This window comes from Aulostomus chinensis, chromosome 18 (genome assembly GCF_037954235.1).
Source record: "Aulostomus chinensis isolate RoL2024-O1b breed Wild chromosome 18, RoL_Achi_v1.0, whole genome shotgun sequence".
Taxonomy (NCBI): Eukaryota; Metazoa; Chordata; class Actinopteri; order Syngnathiformes; family Aulostomidae; genus Aulostomus; species Aulostomus chinensis.
The window spans coordinates 25,190,003-25,208,907 of NC_141337.1; the positions used below are offsets into that span (position 1 = coordinate 25,190,003).

At 45.3% G+C, this 18,905-nt stretch overlaps 1 protein-coding gene across 3 annotated transcripts in view; it reads right to left on the minus strand.

The window, feature by feature from the left end:
- LOC147245881 (neurabin-2-like) overlaps positions 1-9,701 on the minus strand; it is a 52,726-nt gene extending 43,025 nt beyond the window's left edge. For 2 of the 3 annotated variants that reach the window (XM_086184167.1, XM_086184169.1), the window contains exon 1: positions 8,688-8,823. The gene's annotated coding sequence lies outside the window, so the exon portion shown is untranslated. Of the gene's footprint in view, positions 1-8,687; positions 8,824-9,582 lie in introns of those variants that run through there. The other variant, XM_086184168.1, reaches the window with a different exon arrangement.
- Between the last annotated feature and the right edge of the window lie 9,204 nt (positions 9,702-18,905).

Consider the following 18,905-nt stretch of genomic DNA (forward strand, 5'->3'; position numbering starts at 1 on the left):
TGCCATTGGATCTGTCAACATTCTGGACCGACAGCATGTCAGTGATCAAGTACGTACGAAATGAGGACAAGCGCTTTCATACCTTCGTCGCAAACCGGGTGTCTATCATTCGAGAGTTGACTGATGTGTCTCACTGGAAATATATCAATACCAGAGACAAACCTGCTGATGATGCATCTAGAGGTATGAAAGCTGAAGAACTGCTGACTGGTGGAAGATGGATCGAAGGCCCAAAGTTTCTCTCTTTGCCTGTGGATGAATGGCCTTTTTATACTGCAGACTGCATTGTTGCCAGAGATGATCCAGAGGTGAAGGCAAGGCAAGGGCAAGGCAATTTTATTTGTATAGCCCGTTTTCACAAACAGTTTGTCTCAAAGGGCTTCACATGGCATCATAACAACATCCTCTGCCCTTAGACCCTCACATCGACTGAGGAAAAACTCCATAGAAAACCCTTTTAACAGGGAAAAATCTGAGAAACCTCAGGGTGAGCAACAGAGGAGGGATCCCTCACCCAGGACGGACAGACGTGCAGTAGATGTTGTTACAGACAAGAAAACAGTTTACAATGCAGAATGTGAGAAACACGGAAATGTTAATAACAGCTGAAGAAGGAAGCTTCTGGTAGGGGAGGCAGGGAGAGAAAGCCAGCTTGATGGGGGACTGGATGGCAGACTGGTTCATGGAAGGGGAGCGCAGGCCGGTGTAACAGTAGGGAATAAGAGGGGGGGGGGGGGCGATGCAGGCGGCGGTTGGGGATCTGGTGGATCTGTGGAAACACAGAGAGACTGCGAGACACCAAGGCCAAACTACAAAGTGCAACAAGTAGTGAGTAGTGACAGTTCCAAAAATGTGCAGGGAGGAGAGGAGGAGAGAGGGGGAGAGGAGAGGAGAGGAGGGAAGGGCTCCATGTAACCTGATGTGTCCCCCAGCAGTCTAAGCCTGTAGCAGCATAGCTATCAATGGTTCAGAGATACCTGAACCAGTCCTAACTGAAGGCTCTGTCATAGAGGAAGGTCTTAAGCCTGGACTTAAACGTAGTTAAAGTGTCTGCCTCTCTGACCCATGGAGAGAGCTGGTTCCACAGTAGAGGAGCCCGCTAATTAAAGGCTCTACCTCCCAGTCTGTTTTTATTGATACTGGGAATCACTAAAAGACCTGCATTCTGGGAGCGGAGTGCTCTGGTCGGACAGTAGGGACTAATGAGCTCTTTCAAATAGGATGGAGCTTTATTATTGAGAGCCTTATAAGTCAGTAGAAGGAATTTGAAGTCGATTCTAGATCCTACAGGAAGCCAGTGGAGAGAAGCTAAAGTGGGAGAGATGTGTTCTCTCTTCTTAACTCCCGTCAAAACCCTTGCTGCAGCGTTCTGGACCAGCTGAAGAAGCCCATTGTTAACACAATCATCACAGACCTGCCTAACGCTACAGAGCAGCTTGTCACTTACTTCTCTGACTGGAAGAAACTCAAGACTGCGGTGGCGTGGTTTCTCAAGGTGAAATGGAGTGCTGCTGGAACTGGCGCAAAAGCAGAAGAAGTTGCAGGCTGTTACATCCAGACACATCAAGGCGGGGATGGAAAAGACCAAAGGAGCCCTGAAAGGGCAGACCTTGTCATTGGATGACCTGTTGAAGGCCGAAGTTCATTCAATACTGTCAGAAGCAAAGGTTTCAGAAGGAAATTGCTGCATTGTCTGCTGGAAGATCTGTGGCAAAAGACAGTGTGATCTACAAGCTGGACCCACGATTGGATGGTGGCCTTTTGAGAGTTGGTGGACGACTGAGCAGAGCGGCTATGCCTGAAGAAACTAAACATCCACTTGTTCTGTCTAAAGATCAGTTCGTCTCCACACTCACTCTGAGACATGTCCATGAACAACTGGGGCACAGTGGAAGAAATCACACACTGTGGAAACTTCGCAAGAAGTTCTGGATTACAAATGCCAACTCAGCAGTGAGGAAAATCATTGGAAAATGCTGCTTCTGCAGGCTTTACAGTGCAAGGGTAGGAGAACAGAAAATGTCAGATTTGCCTAGGGAAAGGCTGCTGCCTGATTTACCTCCCTTCACAAATGTTGGAGTTGACTACTTCAGGCCATTTGAAGTGAGGAGAGGCTGAAGTATGTGCAAGCGCTATGGAGTGATTTTCACCTGTGTCTCAAGCAGAGCTGTCCACTTGGAAGTGGCGCCGTCTCTGGATACCGATGCGTGTATTAACGTCATACGGAGATTCCTCTGCAGAAGAGGGCAGGTATCTCAGATATGTTCTGACAATGGAACCAACTTTGTGGGAGCAGAGCGAGAGTTGAAGGAGGCTCTAGCATCTCTGAACCAGGATCAGTTGAAGGGAACTTTTATGCAAGATGGAATCCACTGGAATTTCAACCCACCAGGGGCATCGCACCACGGAGGAGTTTGGGAACGAATTATACGCATGGTGAGGAAGGTTCTTACTTCTGTTTTGCACCAACAAACTCTGGATGACGATGGCCTGCACACAGTTTTGTGCGAAGTGGAGGCAATATTAAACGATTGTCCCATCACTACACTTTCTGACGATCCTAATGATCTTGAACCACTAACTCCCAACCACATTCTTCAAATGAAAGGCAAGCCAGTGTTACCAGCCAGACTCTTTGTGAAGGGGGATCTGTACGTGAAGAGGAGGTGAAGGCAAGCTCAATATATTGCTGGACTGTTTTGGAAAAGATGGGTATACCTCCCTCTCCTTCAAGAGAGGCAAAAGTGGAGCGAACCCAGGGGGGATTATACACCTGGAGACAGATCCTCAGGGCTCCTGGCTCCTCGGCAGAGTTTTGGAGACCTTTCCAGACAAGAACGGCCTTGTGCGCTCAGTGCATCTCAAGACAAAGACCAACATATTGGAACGACCAGTAACCAAGCTTTACCTGTTGCATGAGGCAATAGTCTCAAAGCCTTGAGACATTGTATGAGAGGTTGTGGTACATGTTCTGCCACTTCAGGAATAAATATGGCACATTGGCTCTCTGTTGCATTTACATGGTGTAAATTGTTATGTCTGCCTACATGTAGGTAACAATTAGGGGCCGGCGTTTTAGCGCCAATTTGTATGGTTTAGTGCCATATTTCATATTTGTATATTTCTACATTTCTCATGCATTATGCTTCTGGATGTATGTATTTGGGTTCATGCAATGTCTATGTTATGTTAGGCAGCGCCACCTGCGTGTGAAGCGGAAATGGTTTGTCTGTCAGCTTTTTAAGCTGTACAGCTCTGATGAGGTTCAGGAGTGTGTTTTGATACCGGTGAGAGCATACAAGTTTTTTACTGTCACTGTCAGTTTCGGGTTTTTGCACTTGTCAAGGAATCATCCGGTTGCTTTTGTATCTTTCATGCAGTGTGCATTTTGGACTGATTTATGTGGTGTGAATAAACCCACTTTGGAGTATCATTGCAACGGACCTGTGGAGCCTAATTATTTCACTGGCAAGTAGCCCGTGAACGCATCAATTACATGTTTAGCCCGGTTTCAGCCACCTCATGGCTTGTAGGTTTTTGTTTTCTAGTCCCAAGTAATTCAGGCCATTATAATCAGTATTAGCACATCAATGCTAGTACTGCTTAGGTTTGCTGCTTAAGTAACCAGCAGATGTTCTTTCTCTCTTCTTTCTCTGTCTGTCTCCGTCACTTTCCCAGAGCAGTCAATGTCTCTGCCTCCATTTTCCTGTTCTCTTTCCCACAAATCTTTTAAAGTACCACTCAAGTTTAAATCTTCCTTCTGATTCTGGGCCTGCTTGACTTTCCTGCCTGTTAAAAAGACTTTTTTTTTTTTTTTTTTTTTTAAATCACAGCCGTCATAAGATGCATTTACTGTTGGGTGTAAATTAAAGTGAGTAGCTGTAGAACTGCACTACTTGGAAAGCATCAGGTGATTACTTGTTATTTGGCGCTATACAAATAACACAACTTAGCCTGACAAAGTGCTTCACTGATTACATAAAGACACAATAAGAGATAGTGCTAAAATAACAGTAATAACAATGAACATAATTTCAGAATAAAGGTACAGTGCAGTACTGCTCTCAGCTTGAATTGAACATTAATCTCTTGTAGCCTTGGGTCACCTCAAATGCAAGTCCTCATCAGAGGACATTTCGCTGCATTGAATATTGGTCTTAAGGAGCGATTTACGAACTGTCAGGATCTGAGCAGATCAAATATGAAAATTATCAATAGAGTATGAATAATATGCTGTTCAAGAGACTGGGAGCAGACACTGCAAAAGTTCTACTGCCTCTGGTTTTGAGCCGTGATCTCAGGATATCCTGGAGCAACTGGTCAGCCGATCACAGTGCTCTGTAGGGGCTAATGCAGCGAAGGAGGATGGAGTTCTTGGCTGGTCTGGAAGGGAGCCGAAGAAGCTGCAGGTGCAGCCTGACAGGCGGCAAAGTGACAAAATCGGGATGCAACAAGAAGGTTGCGTGAAACCTGAGATAACGCGGGTTACCTTTTTCACACTGCAGGCGAGCCGAACAGAGCCGAGCCAAGCCACTAAACACCCGGGTCGCCGCGCTTTTTTGGTGCAGTGTGAAAGGGGCGTTAGTCTTACTTTGGTTTAAATTGAGGAAATTTAACTCCATTAAGGTTTTGATGTCTTTAGGGACTGCATAGACTCATTCCATGTGGAATTTAACAGATTGATTTGAATATATCTCCAAAACAATAAAAATGAATATTGTCTCTTGAAAATGCACCTCAATAGCAGCATACATAAAAGTGGTCAGTGATGGATTTTATTTTATAGAACAAAGTATTAAAAAAAATCTTAAGTGTAAACCACAGATCCCATTTCAAGCACTTAACCAAAATCTGCACCAGGCTCAAAATATCCCCTATCGATTGGGCCCTACTGTCATAACTTACAGTCAAGGGGGAAAAAAACCTTGCTACTAAGCGTATCCAGCAATTTTCCAAGTGGTAGTTACTCATCCAAGCTGTGGCATTTCTCATCTACATCACCAGACCCATAAACACCCCTAGCGGGCACACTGATGCAATTGGCCAGCTAACTTCTTACACTGGCTCATTACTCCTAACCAAAGATATAATCATTAAGACAGTTCAGAAAAAGCCTTCCCACATGATTTCATGTTGGTTACTTTAGACTTTAGAGTAAAATGTGGCCAAACTCAGTTCCACTGTTGAGAAAAATCTCATGGAGACATGGAGGCAGTGTTATGCCTGTTGCTCGGTCAATGATTTTTGCTTAAACTAAAAGTCAGGGACGACAGACAGGCAAGGCTTAAAGACTTTACCAAGCGATCAACCAGTATTCCGCTGAGGCCAAGATGATACAAAGTAGACAACATAAGTGGGTAAGTTACCCAATCAGCGCCCCACTGTGTGTTTATGTCACATATTAGTCCCCAGACAGCTTGCTTGGAACCCCAGCGGAGCAGGGACTAAAATGGTAATGGTTAGTACCATGTTGGGGCCAGTGGAAATGAGGCCAGACCGACTCAACCCCACTCGAACCTAGCTGAAGTGAGTCAGTGGAAATGTGCCCCAAGTCTTCAAATGGTGCTTAAATGATATTATCACGACTTCGTCAAACATCATGGATGTCACCTACAAGAAGGTGCAATCAGAGCAACAGGACGCTCATTAACTTCATCCTACATAGAACATGCCTTAGACATCATGGCAAGTTTGAGGTATAATGTATGGCAGCTCTACCTCCTTTGCATATTCATACATGCCCATTCGTAACGTATGTAGGATTAGATTTCTTTGAACATTGGTCAATCATCACTAGACACACTACAGGAGGTCAGGTCTCAAAGTTAAGAGATGGGTGGTGATGTTCAAAGCATAAGTTCATGAGTTGAGAAGGCCAGGGTCCTTCCTCCTCTAAAGAACTTAACAGAGAAGGATTTTCTTTGCAAACAGCGGGAACAGGTACAAAATTTCACCAATGAGTATTTGACTTGCATGAGACTGGAGTACCTTTGAACCCTGCAAAATTGCCAGAGGTTGGCTGAAATGCCAAAACACCTTTGTCCAAGTAATGTAGTGGTTTTGAGAGACAATCTTTGAGAAGCCCATGGCAATGGTTACTTCTGCCTTCCCTGAATGGAACAGAGGCTATACAGTAGCAGTCAAACCAACAAACCAGGGTTCAGTATTGGCTTCCCCGAGATCAGTCTCAGAAGTTGTCTTGCCTCTCCCCAAAAATGTTGAGTGATTGTTTGTGATTCCTTTGTGATGACTTCAGTTATGACCTCTGGGCAATGTTTTCTGAATTGTTAGATGGGTTATGTTTAACATGACCTATTTCTTTAGGATTATGTCACTTTCTGTCTGGACAGAAAGTAGGAAGTTTGTATCACTTTCTGTGTAGACAGGGAGTCAGAAGTAAAGGGTTGAGCTTAAACTCAATCATCAGTAAGGATAGTCAACATCAATCTGATTGTTCTACAGCAGAAACATTGGTTGAGTAGGAGTAGCCCATTCTGTTTCTTTAAAGTTTGCCAAATATGGTGCAAAAGTTAGTTTGTTCATAATGGCTGTTTTTTTGGTTTAATGCATTACATATACTGTATGCATGTTAATACTGCCTTTGAGATTAGCATTCATTGTTGTAGCCCCAGTAAGAATTTGTATGGCAAATTTTCATGATTTATAAAGGTGACTAATGGGACAATAACTGGATATTGATCTTATGATTAATCTATTTGTTGACTGCTGCAGTTTATTTGGCACCATGTAAATTAGGTTACAATTTCAGTTTACTGTTGAATTCAGTACTGCATGTCACTAGAGTTTGGAATAAATAAGGTGCTACTGTAGAAAACTTCATCCTGACCCTCCAATGTTTGTATGGAGTTTGGTTGGGTGTTTAGTAAATGTTCTGACATGTCAGCGAGGACAGTACAAGAGACTTGAGCTAAATTGGGCCAAAACAAATATTGGTTATCAGATTGATACCAACATAATAATAGAATAATATCTGCCAATACCAATGACGCAAGTAATGCTGAACTGAAAGAGGTTTCAAACCCAGTTTTCATTATAAAAGGATGGTGGCTTAAACATGGTGGAAAATGGTGCTTCTTTTGTACTTTGAACAAAATTAAAGCAAATATTCTTTTAAGACACCACACACACACACTTTTTACCCTTTTTCATGTCATTGTTAAAATGAAAATGATCCTAAACAAATCTCAATCATCTGCAATTCTCCCACCAGTGAGCTGTTTAAAAAAAGCCCAAAACAGGAGGACCATCATCTGCGACACTATCATCTTCTGTTCACTCTTCCAAGAACAACTACATCTCCTGCTAGTCATAGTGCATTGTGGTCTGCAGTCTCCTCCTGCCATTTGGTCCAGATTATGTTCTGACACGTAATAAGCTGCGGCACCACTTTTCTCTTGTCTGAAGAGACATTTTCATGCAATGGTGCCATTGCTCCCATGAACCAGGATAAACCTGTTTTTTTAGTTTTTTCAGCTGTGATCAAATCCACACCCTCCTGCAAAGCACAATCGCTGTCTGCACAGATAGTGCTCACAAAAATGACTATTGACATATGTACTGTAGGGTGCTCCCTGACTAGCAGGCCATACAACACCCTCACACAGCCTGTTTTTCTGAAATGCGTGTGGATAATGGGCTGTAAATGTTAAGTAGGAATGACCTTGCCTCATACTGTAACACAAAGCTGGAATTTTATGTGTGTGCAACTGCACCCACTGATGGAGATGCTTCTACATGGCAATGCTACCCGTACACATGAGCATTGAATGAGTGCGTCTGCAACTCCGCACACACACACTACGTTCAACAGAAGGCACATTAAAGCAACACAATGACTCTGTCTAGTCACAAGACAATCCCGGCATCTGTGGAGGAAACTCCCAGGCCTGGCCTTGTGTACAGATTAATTCTGCAAACAGACACAGACACACCATGCTGCTACTGTTGGCTAGAAAGAAGCTTTGTTGGCATACCAGACGTATGCGCTTAACTCCAGACCTCCATTCGCAAAGGACGTTTTTACGGGGCAATAGCTTTTCGAGAAAAATACAAAAGTGACTGACATGCTTAAGCGCAACTGTGAATCTTTCGACGCTAACCATTAATTCGGCGTGTTAACAATGCAGAGTGTTGCCTTAAATGTAATTAATCAGTTGTTTTTTTCTCGCTCTTCTATCCCCCTTACATCAAAATACACATATCAGACTTAAACTGTGTTCATGCGTCAAGATTGAATTTTTGCAGGGTTTGATAAATAATTCCATTGTGTTTTCAAAGGAATAAATACGTTTATATCACACCTTTTTTTCTGCGTGTGGACCTGGGAAGTTCAGATTGTCGGATTTGTAAAGGAGTTCGGCGTAACGTTCTTATTGATTAAGGTTGTAGTGCGTGAGTTCTTACGCTCATATGTCTCATATCATTGCAACACTATACTGCGACGTTACGGGTGAAAACTGAATGCTAAGCGTTTCTTCTTAGTGTCGCCGGTAGGTTTAGGACCCAGAGGCAGGCATGTGGCAGGCAGGCCCGTCGGAGTATCCGTCCTCTGCGCAGCGTCGCTTCCTTCCTGCAGCAACCTCCTCGCGTCCATAGACAGATTTTGACGCACATTGTCTATGTCAATAGCTAAGGGTTAATTCTCCACGTCGCTCCTTCAAACATACCTTATTTTCCAGTCAGTCAAACAGCCTGGTGCTCGTTTGAGTTGCTATTGGAGATCAGTCCATTGTTCTTATTCCGCTGCTGCTGCTGTTCCTTTCACCGTTGAGTTAACAGACGGAGCCTGCCTCCTCTGTGCTCCTCCCCCTTCCCTACTTCTCATCATCTGCCCCCCCCCCCCCCCCCCCCCCGCTCTATGGGCCGCTATTCACACCAATGGTGGTATCACAACTGAGAAATATATGCTTAGTAAACTAGACAACAACTTAAACTATAAAATGTTCTCCCAGTTAAATTCAACAGTTTGTGACGATCACATTAACCTGCAGTACAAAGTTCTGACTATGACACATGATTAACAGCAGCCATTTTGACATGTGATAGCAGGTAAACAAATGTGTAATTGGCGAAAATAAATATAGACCGATTCTAAGCGTTACAGTCACTACAGTGACCAGCATGCAGATTAGGGTCCGACCAATCTGGATTTTTGGGGGCCGATGGCGATTTCGATAGATGGGAACAAAAAATTCCAATAACCGATGTAAAGGCAGATTAAATTTTTCCATTTTCCATTAAAAAAAGACAAAATACCTGCTTGTGATGGCTTAAATATAGTTCTAAACAATTGTTACAAAGATTTAAATTGAAGTGAAATTTTTTTTAATCTTTTCATTATTATAAATTGTGTGGAACAAACACGTGACCAATTAGAACATTTAATAAATCAAAAACATGGCAAGCAGCATAAGGACAATGTTAACATAACATTCAATTCATTCATTTTTCACAAGCCCCAACAACTGAGTCCCTTTGAACACTGCCAATACATCATTCGTGGTGCCCTGACTGACAATAGTTTAAAACAAAGTAGCTAATATTTAAGCTAGGTTGTCCTACCTTTCTTTAGCTTGTCATGTCATGCTCGACTGATAATACCATAGAAGCGTGACAGACACAACGAGGAACGTCATGGGAAGTGGGACTGATTAAGGTTTTTTTTTATTTCACAAACTAGTTATATAAACTTACTACTAAAGCAAACTGCTCGGTTTTAATCTCATATGCGCAGTTGGCTTTTCCGCATCACTTCACTCTTTCTCTGTGGGGTTGTTGTGGGTGATATGAAAGGAGTCGGAGCGCCCTCTAATGGATATACAATGATATAATATCTAAGAAAAACACCGTATTAACAGCATTTTATTCCTGAAAATTAGGTGTTAAATTGGGCGTCAATCGGCCAACTATTGGTCGATAACCGATCATGCTCTAATGGCTATAACTGGTCGATTAAATCGGTAGGGTGCTAATGCAGATACTATAGCCCCAGCAAGCGCACTTAAATGGGGCAGGCCCAAATTAAAGCAATATTTCACCTAGTGAAGTGTACACAGAAATGGGTGCCTTAAACTCACTAAAAAGTTTTCTGCTCCTAAGCCAAATTTATATTCATCTTCATTCACCTTAAGTGCAGGACAACTAACCACATCTAATGCAGCTAAACAGCCTGGAAATATATGCTTACAATTCTCAAGTACATTGTGCAATCAATGTACAATCTATATCTTCTTTATCTTGTAATGCACGAATTACTAAGATTTGAATTACAAGAAAACAACAATAACCCTGCCAGAATGTTGATAAATTGGTTCAACTGAATCCCTGAGCTTGTTAAGCTCCAGGCTGCACAGTAGCACGGGATTAGAAGTGTTACATTTAATTTTGTAGCTCAAGTGAAAGATTCTGCTGATTACTGAGCATATGGCTGGATGAAGATGTGGATTTTATTGGAAAATACCACATTTTTGTCAATTTTGTAGTTTTTAGTCAAAATCCAAAAACTTAATTTTCTGTCATAAATGACAAAAAAGCAGAACAAATTTCTATAGATTAGAGTTTGAAAATATTTGACATTTTTTGCTAAATCCGATCTGTTTTTGTTCAATTGACTAATCAATCAATAGCAGCTTTACCTCAGATTGTGAAATTGCTTATAACTACTCATGATGATTAGTACAGCAAGTTTTACATCCCCATTGCAAGATGATCTATAGTTGACATTTATTCTTATTATGAAATATAACCAACAAGCTATAGCCACCAACCAGTGAACCACAATTTCAACTGGTTTGCTCACTTTGTAGGCTTGTGTGTCAAGGTATTGCTCAGCCCCAACATAGAAGTTTGGCATCCTCCTCTGGCCAAACCATTTGAAAGCAGCATCCTCCAACCATTGAATTGAGCCACAGATTGGTATATTGTCCATATTGTAGTGTTTCAACCTGTCCAGGGTGTACCATGCCTCACACCCAAAAGCTTCTGGGATAGGCTCCAGCCCCATGCGACCCCCAACAGGATAATCGGAAGAAAATGGCTGGATGGATGGATGGAGCCTATCCCAGCCGCTACGGGCAAGAGGCAGGGTTCACCCTGGACAGGTCGCCAGTCCATCACAGGGCTCCACACAGAAAAATCCGGTGCCTGAGCCGGAACTCGAACCCGGAACCTTCATGCAGTGAGGCAACAGTGCTAACCACTGCACCATTGTGCCACCTTAAGAAAAAGAATATTTTATGAATCCCATGCAAATTGAAATTGACATTGAAATAGTTTCAGCAGCATTTACAGACGAAAGAAGAAATTATAATATAAATTAAAAGAAAGAAAATATTTTTGAAATAAGAAACAAACAATTTTAAATAAATAAATATTAACATTTATATTGGGCAATTTACAAAAATATTTACATTAAGTATGAAAAACAGGAATATGTTACTGCACCATTAATTGCACGTTGGTGAAAAACAGACACATTAATGTTCACAGTGTGCAGTTGTACAGCTTGATGGCTGCAGGCAGGAATGACCTGCAGTAGTGCTCCTTCTTGTACTGAGGGTGCAGCAGTCTGGAACTGAAGGAGCTGCTCAGGGTCTCCACAGTGTAGTTCAGGGGGTGGGAGGTGTTGTTCATGATGGATGTGATCTTGGCCAACAACCTTCTATCTGTCACCTCCTGGATGGAGTCCAGTGAACAGCCGAGGACAGAGGCGGCTCTCCTCATTAGTTAGTCCAGTTGCTTCCTGTCCCTGTCCGTGATTCCACTACCTCAGCAAATGATAACGTCACACACTGCAGAGGTCGTCACAGAATCATAAAAAGACCATAGGGCCCTGCTAACCCTGAAGGACCTCAGTCTCCTCAGCAGGTGGAGGCGACTCTGGTCCTTCTTGTAGAGGGCACTGGTATTATCAGTCCAGTCCAGATTATTGTTCATGTGAACATCCAGGTACTTGAATGAATCATCTGGCACACAGCTGTTCAGCCTAATGGATTGAGGTCTGTCAGAGAGGTAGTCAATTGTCTAAACAGCCAGATGTTGGTCCATGCCTGCCTCCTCCATTTTCCCCTGCAGCAGTCAGAGCCAGCCCAAGGCATAAGTGAACTAAGCACCTGCTTAGGGCCCCGTGACCACTAGGGGGCCCCCAAGAGCAATTAACTTAAAAAAGGTAATGAATTATTTTTTCCGTGTGTGAGTGATGATGATTCATATATTATCAAATGTACGTTCATGTACAAGAAAGACAATATTATGTTAACAGAGTGTAGTTTCCTACTGCCTCTCTGCTCTAAATGCCAGTGCTCCACTAGTAACGTGTGCATCCAGCCGCACATCCAAGGGGCTAGGTGCAGGTTACACATTATGACGCAAAAAAGGACATACCCTTCAGGTGCTGAAAAGAGGAAGAGGAAAAAAGGCAACAAGATAAAGGTATGTTTGCATGTCTTGGTTGGTTGGTTGGTTGGCTGGTTTGGTGTCAAGGACATTTTTAAGTGAGACAGGCCCCAATCCAGCAGGTAGACAATGGCATCATCCACTCTGATACCAGGACAATAGGCGAACTGCAGCGGGTCCAGTGCAGAGCTCACCACTTGAGGTGACAGAGGTTGATCCTTTCCATGGTCTTCATCAGGTGAAAGGTCAGGGCTATCTTAGGAACTGTCACTATGCAGGAGGTCTTTCACAGGACTAGCACTGTGTCCAAGCTGAGGGTCAAGTCGAACATGTACTGGACTGGTTTAACTGGTTTGCCCAGTCCTGATTCCCCGTGGTGTCTTGTCATGCTCCACCTTTGCTGTGGTCTTAGATGTGATTCAGGCCTCTTCACACCTCCCTGGCATTTTTCTTCTCCAAGAGCTGTTCCAGTCTTTCTTTGTAGGCCCTTTTATCCTTCCTGATGGTGTACTTGAGCTCCTGCTGCACTTCCTGTAGCTCCTCCTTGACCCCTGAAATACAATTCCAGACTTCAAGGGCTTGTTTCTACTGGCTCACTTTGGCTTGGGTTGGCTCGGTTTTGCCCCATTTCCACTGGCCTCAAAATGGTACTAACCGTTGCCATTTTGGTTTGCGCTATATTGGGTTCCAAGCAAGCCGATCGAGGACTAAAATATGACATAAACATCGTCTACTTCATATTATCTTGGCCTCGGCGGAATACTGGTCGATTGCTTGGTAAAGTCTTTCATTCGTTTCTTGGGTGTTCCGTTTTGTCACTTAAAGCCTTGCCTGTCTGTGGTCCCTTCATAACATCTGTCGTCATGTCATAACGCTGCCTCCATGTCTTCCATTGTTGTTGTGTCACACACAAATTGCGCAGGGAACTCTTGGTGTGTCCACTCATGCTGACCTGGTACCCAGTGCTAGTGGAAACGCACCCATACCGACCTGTACCGACTTGAGCCAAAGTGAGCCAGTGGAAACGCGCCCTAGTAGTTCCTTGTGTGGCAGCTTGCATACTGTGAAAAGTTCAGGGGCCTCATGTATCAACGCGGTTTACGCAAGAAAAACTTGCGTAGGCCAGGATCGACGCTCACGTTCGAAATGTTCGTCGATTCTTGCGCTGTTTCATGCCAACTCCGGAGGTGCCGTAAAAGTTGGCGGAAAGCCGATTCTTGCTTTAACTGCACTTTGGTCCGTTGGCGACACCCTGTGGCGGTGTTAGGTAACTGACATTATTTGATAACCGCACATACATCGGGCACAAAAAGCCTTCCATCGGGAGATGGCGGACCGGGTGAGTCAGTCGAAACCTCAACCGGGCCATGCCCTGGGTGGTGGACCTGATCATTGAATAGAATATTAAATATTGAAGCGCAATTTGCAGCAATAGCCGGATTCTCTAATGTAATCGGAGCCACTGACTGCACTCATGTTGCCATAAAAGCGCCGTCCCATGAGGAATACGCTTACGTTCATCTTAAGGGTTTCCACTCCATCAATGTGCAGATCATCGATGCGCAGAGGCTGGAGGGATGGACGCCGATCCCGGCCGGGCAGCCGTCCTCACAAGCCAGAATTTCATTTCCACAATGTGAAGGGGTAAGAAGCGATTACACAATTCATGAAGCCACATTAATCTATTTTGTCCACGAAACGTTCCAGAACATTTATCAGCCGGTCGAGCCGCTCATTGTCCCCGTTATTACCCTAATAATGTCCTCCTGCGACTACAGGACCGCCTGTGTGAGGACGGGCTGGCCCGAATGCGGCTGGTCGACTGATGACTGAGCCGGCAGGTGTGCTGCACATCGGCGGCATGGCTGACGGATCAATTTCTATTAAACATATTGGTTATTTAATGTCTGATTCTGTGTATTTGCTGTGTTTACATCTGTGGAAAAGCAGGTGGAAATGTTGCGTAAGAAATGGAGTTGCCACTTACCCTCCTGGCTCTCGGAGTCAGCGTGGGTGGTGATGACACCCCCCCCCCTCCCCCCCCCACAGAGATGCTGCCCGTGACCCGCTACTCAAATTCCGTCAGGTGCCCCACTCCCTGACCCCCACCTGTCTGGCCGGCACTCTTCCGGAGGGCAACTGTACGCCGCTTGACCTCCACCTTGAGGTCCTGTTAGTGCCATTTTCCAAATTGTTGTTTAAATTTAGATTTAAGTCAATCGATTATTGTAGTTATTGCATTTAGTGATTGCGCAGTGTGGAATGTAGTCCTACGTTTAGCTTGCATTGTTTAGGAAGTTAGAATTGCAGACATGCATTAGAAATAGACAGGAAATCTTTCAGAGCGCTAGCAGTGGTGCAAACTGATGACGTAGTGATGCTCGCGCAGGTTTAGTGAGGAAAACTGTGCTTTGTCTCACTTTGATCGTTCAGTAAAGGACAGAGCGAACACTTTTCTACCGTCGTCATAAAACCTGAAACACGCGTAGCTACTTTCCATCATTAGAAGTGGTTAAGATGTATGAACATGATGATAAACAACACTGGTGATTAGAAGGGAACTCTCGCCAATAACAGGTCCCACCACTTTTTTTTAATCTCCGTGGGGGTGCGTTGATCTGAACCCACCGCGTTCACCCTCTCGCACACCTTATCCCTCTCACGACGTTTATTGTTTATACTGACACCACCGGACAGGCAAGGCAAGGCAAGGTCATTTTCTTTGTAGAGCCCGTTTTCACCACCAGTTTGTCTCAAAGGGTTTCACATGGCATCATAACAACATCCTCTGTCCTTAGACCCTCACATCGACTGAGGAAAAACTCCATAGAAAACCCTTTTAACAGGGAAAAATCTGAGAAACCTCAGGGTGAGCAACAGAGGAGGGATCCCTCACCCAGGACAGACAGACGTGCAGTAGATGTTGTTACAGACAAGAGAACAGTTTACAATACAAAATGTGGGAAACATGGAAATGTTAATCACAGTTGAAGAAGGAAGCTTCTGGAAGGGGAGGCAGGGAGAGCAAGCCAGCTTGATGGGGGACTGGATGGCAGACTGGTTCATGGAAGGGGAGCGCAGGCCAGTGTAACAGCAGGGGATAAAAAAGGGGGGGGGGCGATGGAGCTCTGGTGGATCTGTGGAAACACAGAGAGATTGTAAGACACCAAGGCCAAACTACAAAGTGCAACAAGTAATGGTAGTGACAGTTCCAAAAATGTGCAGGGAGGAGAGGAGAGGAGAGGAGAGGAGAGGAGAGGAGAGGAGAAGAGAGGAGAGGAGAGGAGAGAAGAAGAGAGGAGAGGAGAGGAGAGGAGAGGAGAGGAGAGGAGAGGGGAGGAGAGGAGAGGGGAGGGGAGGAGAGGAGGGAAGGGCTCCATGTAACCTGATGTGTCCCCCAGCAGTCTAAGCCTATAGCAGCATAACTATCAGTGGTTCAGAGCTACCTGAACCAGTCCTAACTGAAGGCTCTGTCATAAAGGAAAGTCTTAAGCCTGGACTTAAACGTAGTTAAAGTGTCTGCCTCTCTGACCCATGAAGAGAGCTGGTTCCACAGTAGAGGAGCCCGCTAACTAAAGGCTCTACCTCCCAGTCTGTTTTTAGAGATACTGGGAATCACTAAAAGACCTGCATTCTGGGAGCGGAGTGCTCTGGTGGGACAGTAGGGACTAATGAGCTCTTTCAGAGAGGATGGAGCTTCATCATTGAGAGCTTTATAAGTCAGCAGAAGGATTTTGAAGTGGATTCTAGACCCTACAGGAAGCCAGTGGAGAGAAGCTAAAGTGGGAGAGATCGAAGCGAAGTAAAATCTGGTCAACTGGACGTAAGTTTATCTTGAAGACGTTTCACCTCTCATCCGAGAGGCTTCTTCAGTTCTAGTGAAGAGTGTGGAAACTCCAGCTTATAAACCTATGTGGGAGTGGTCAGTGCTATTGTGGTGGAAACGACCCTCCGAGACTCACCTGGCCTCCCCAAACGACAGTCGTTGTGCGGTGTCAGGGAGTTTCAGGGGTGGTCGTTAGGGAGTTTCACCGACCACTCAGATGCTAATGGGCTGTGCTGGCATCAGCCGTTCCACATGGGTCTTTCAGCTGAACTCTTTGGGGAAGCTTTGAAAGGACTTGGTTGTAAATAGGTGAAAGGAAATGTCGCAGTCCACCTCCTCTGTTCAAAGATGGTTTCTCTATCCTGACGTGGATGGCTTCTTTAACTCCTCTTTCAAACCATCTGTCCTCTCTGTCGAGGATTTGGACATGGTCGTCCTGGAAGGAGTGGCTTTCTTCCTTGAGGTGGAGGAAAACCGCTGAGTCCTGTCCTCCAGAGTTGGCTCTTCTATGTTGGGCCATGCGCTTGTTGAGGGGCTGTTTGGTTTCCCCTATGTAGAGATCCGTGCAGGCCTCACTGCATCTGACAGCGTATACCAGATTGCTTTTCTGGCTGTGAGGGGTGGGATCTTTGGGGTGAACCAGTCTTTGTCTCAGAGTGTTGTCTGGTTTAAAAGACACAGGGATGCGGTGCTTGTTATAGATTCTCCTTAATTTCTCAGAAACCCCTGCCACATAGGGGATCACTATGTTTTTTCTCTTGCCTTCTTCATCTTCCCTCCTCCTGGAGCTCTCCTCCTTTCTGGACCTGGAAGAGGATTTTACAAAGGTCCAGTCTGGGAAGCCACAAGTTTTAAGTGCTCTTTTCAGATGCTGCTGTTCTTTTTTCCGGCCTTGGACGCTGGTGGGGATGGTCTCCGCTCGGTGTTGCAGCGTCCTGATGACACCTAACTTGTGCTCCAGAGGATGGTGAGAGTCAAAAAACAAGTATTGGTCAGTGTGGGTGGGTTTCCTGTACACATCCACCCTCAGGCTCCTGTCCTCTTGAATGTAGACGTCGCAGTCCAAAAAGGGCAGATGGTTGTCTTTCACATCCTCTCTGGTGAACTTGATGTTGACGTCTACCGAGTTGATGTGTGCTGTAAACGGTTGTACCTCCTGATCCTTGATCTTCACCCAGGTGTCATCAACGTATCGGAACCAGTGGGTGGGGGAGGGTCCACTGAAGGAAGTCAGGGCCCTCTGTTCCATCTCTTCCATGTATAGGTTGGCCACGATAGGAGATACGGGAGAACTCATGGCACAGCCGTGTTTTTGCCTGAAAAACTTCCCTCTTTACTGGAAGTAAGTTGTGTTCAGGCAAAGGTCCAGAAGTTGGCAGATTTGGTCCGGATTGAGGTTGGTCCTGTTGCTGAGGGTGTTGTCCAGCTGTAGGCGTTTCCTGACTGTTTCCACAGCCTCCACGGTAGGGACGCAGGTGAACAAGGAGGTCACATCGTAGGACACCATGGTCTCATCTGGGTCCAGCTTGAGTTCTCTAACCTTGTTCACGAAGTCCATGGAATTCTGGACATGGTGGGGGGTTTTCCCTACCAAGGGGGCTAAGATGGTGGCGACGTGTTTGGCGATGTTGTATGTCACGGAGTTTATGCTGCTGACAATGGGTTGGAGCGGGGCACCTTCCTTGTGGATTTTGGGGAGGCCGTAAATCCGTGGAACTGCGTCTCCGGGGTACAGGCGGTGATACTCCAAGCGGTTGATGATTTCCCCCTTTTGCAGCTTCTGTAGGTGTTCCACCACTTTCTTCTTATAGCTGCTGGTGGGGTCGCATTTTAAGGTCTCATATGTGTGAATGTCACTGAGAAGAGAACTGATCTTGTCCTGGTAGTCAGTTGTGTCAAGGACCACCGTGCATCTTCCTTTGTCAGCCGGAAGGATGGTGATGTTCTCATCTTTGCTCAGTGCAATCAAGGCCTTCCTTTCCTGGACCGAGAGGTTGGCAGAGGGGACCTTCGCTTCGGAGAGGGTCGCTGTGACCTTGAGTCGTAGTTCATCTGCTTCTGTGGTGGAGAGGTTGTTCTTCTTGATGGCGGATTCTGTGGCAGTGATGAGGTCCACCGTCGGGAGATGTTTCGGGGTGACAGCAAAGTTCATTCCTTTGGCAAGGACGCGTTTCTCGGGACTGGTGAGCTCCCTGTTGGATAAGTTCCTTATCCACCTGTCCTGTGAGTCCGCTGGGGTTGGGCCTTCTGCTTCTCGTTCCCGGTCGAGGCGAGACTGGAGGCGCGCGAATTTCCTTTTCTGCCTCTCCTTGCTCTTCTGATGTTGAGATAGTTGGGCTGTCCCAACAAAGGAGGTGACCTTGTCCAAGATGGCGGGTGGCAAAAATGGCGATAACTCTTGATTAAGGTGATCTAGCTTGCTCTTTAGTCCCTCGATGGTGAAATGGACCTGTCTCACTCTCTCGTTAGAGAGCTGATTTTGGGCCCGTTCCAAAATCTTGCTGGCCCTGTGGCCCCTCACGGTGGATCCTAGTAGTAGGCTAGTGGGAATGAGGTTGTGTTGGCGGCATCGGAGGTTGAAACGTAGATGGTTCCTGTAGTCTGCGATTTTCCTTGCAGTCCTTTCGCATTCCCGCACCACACTAAGGATGTCCTTCCCATAGTG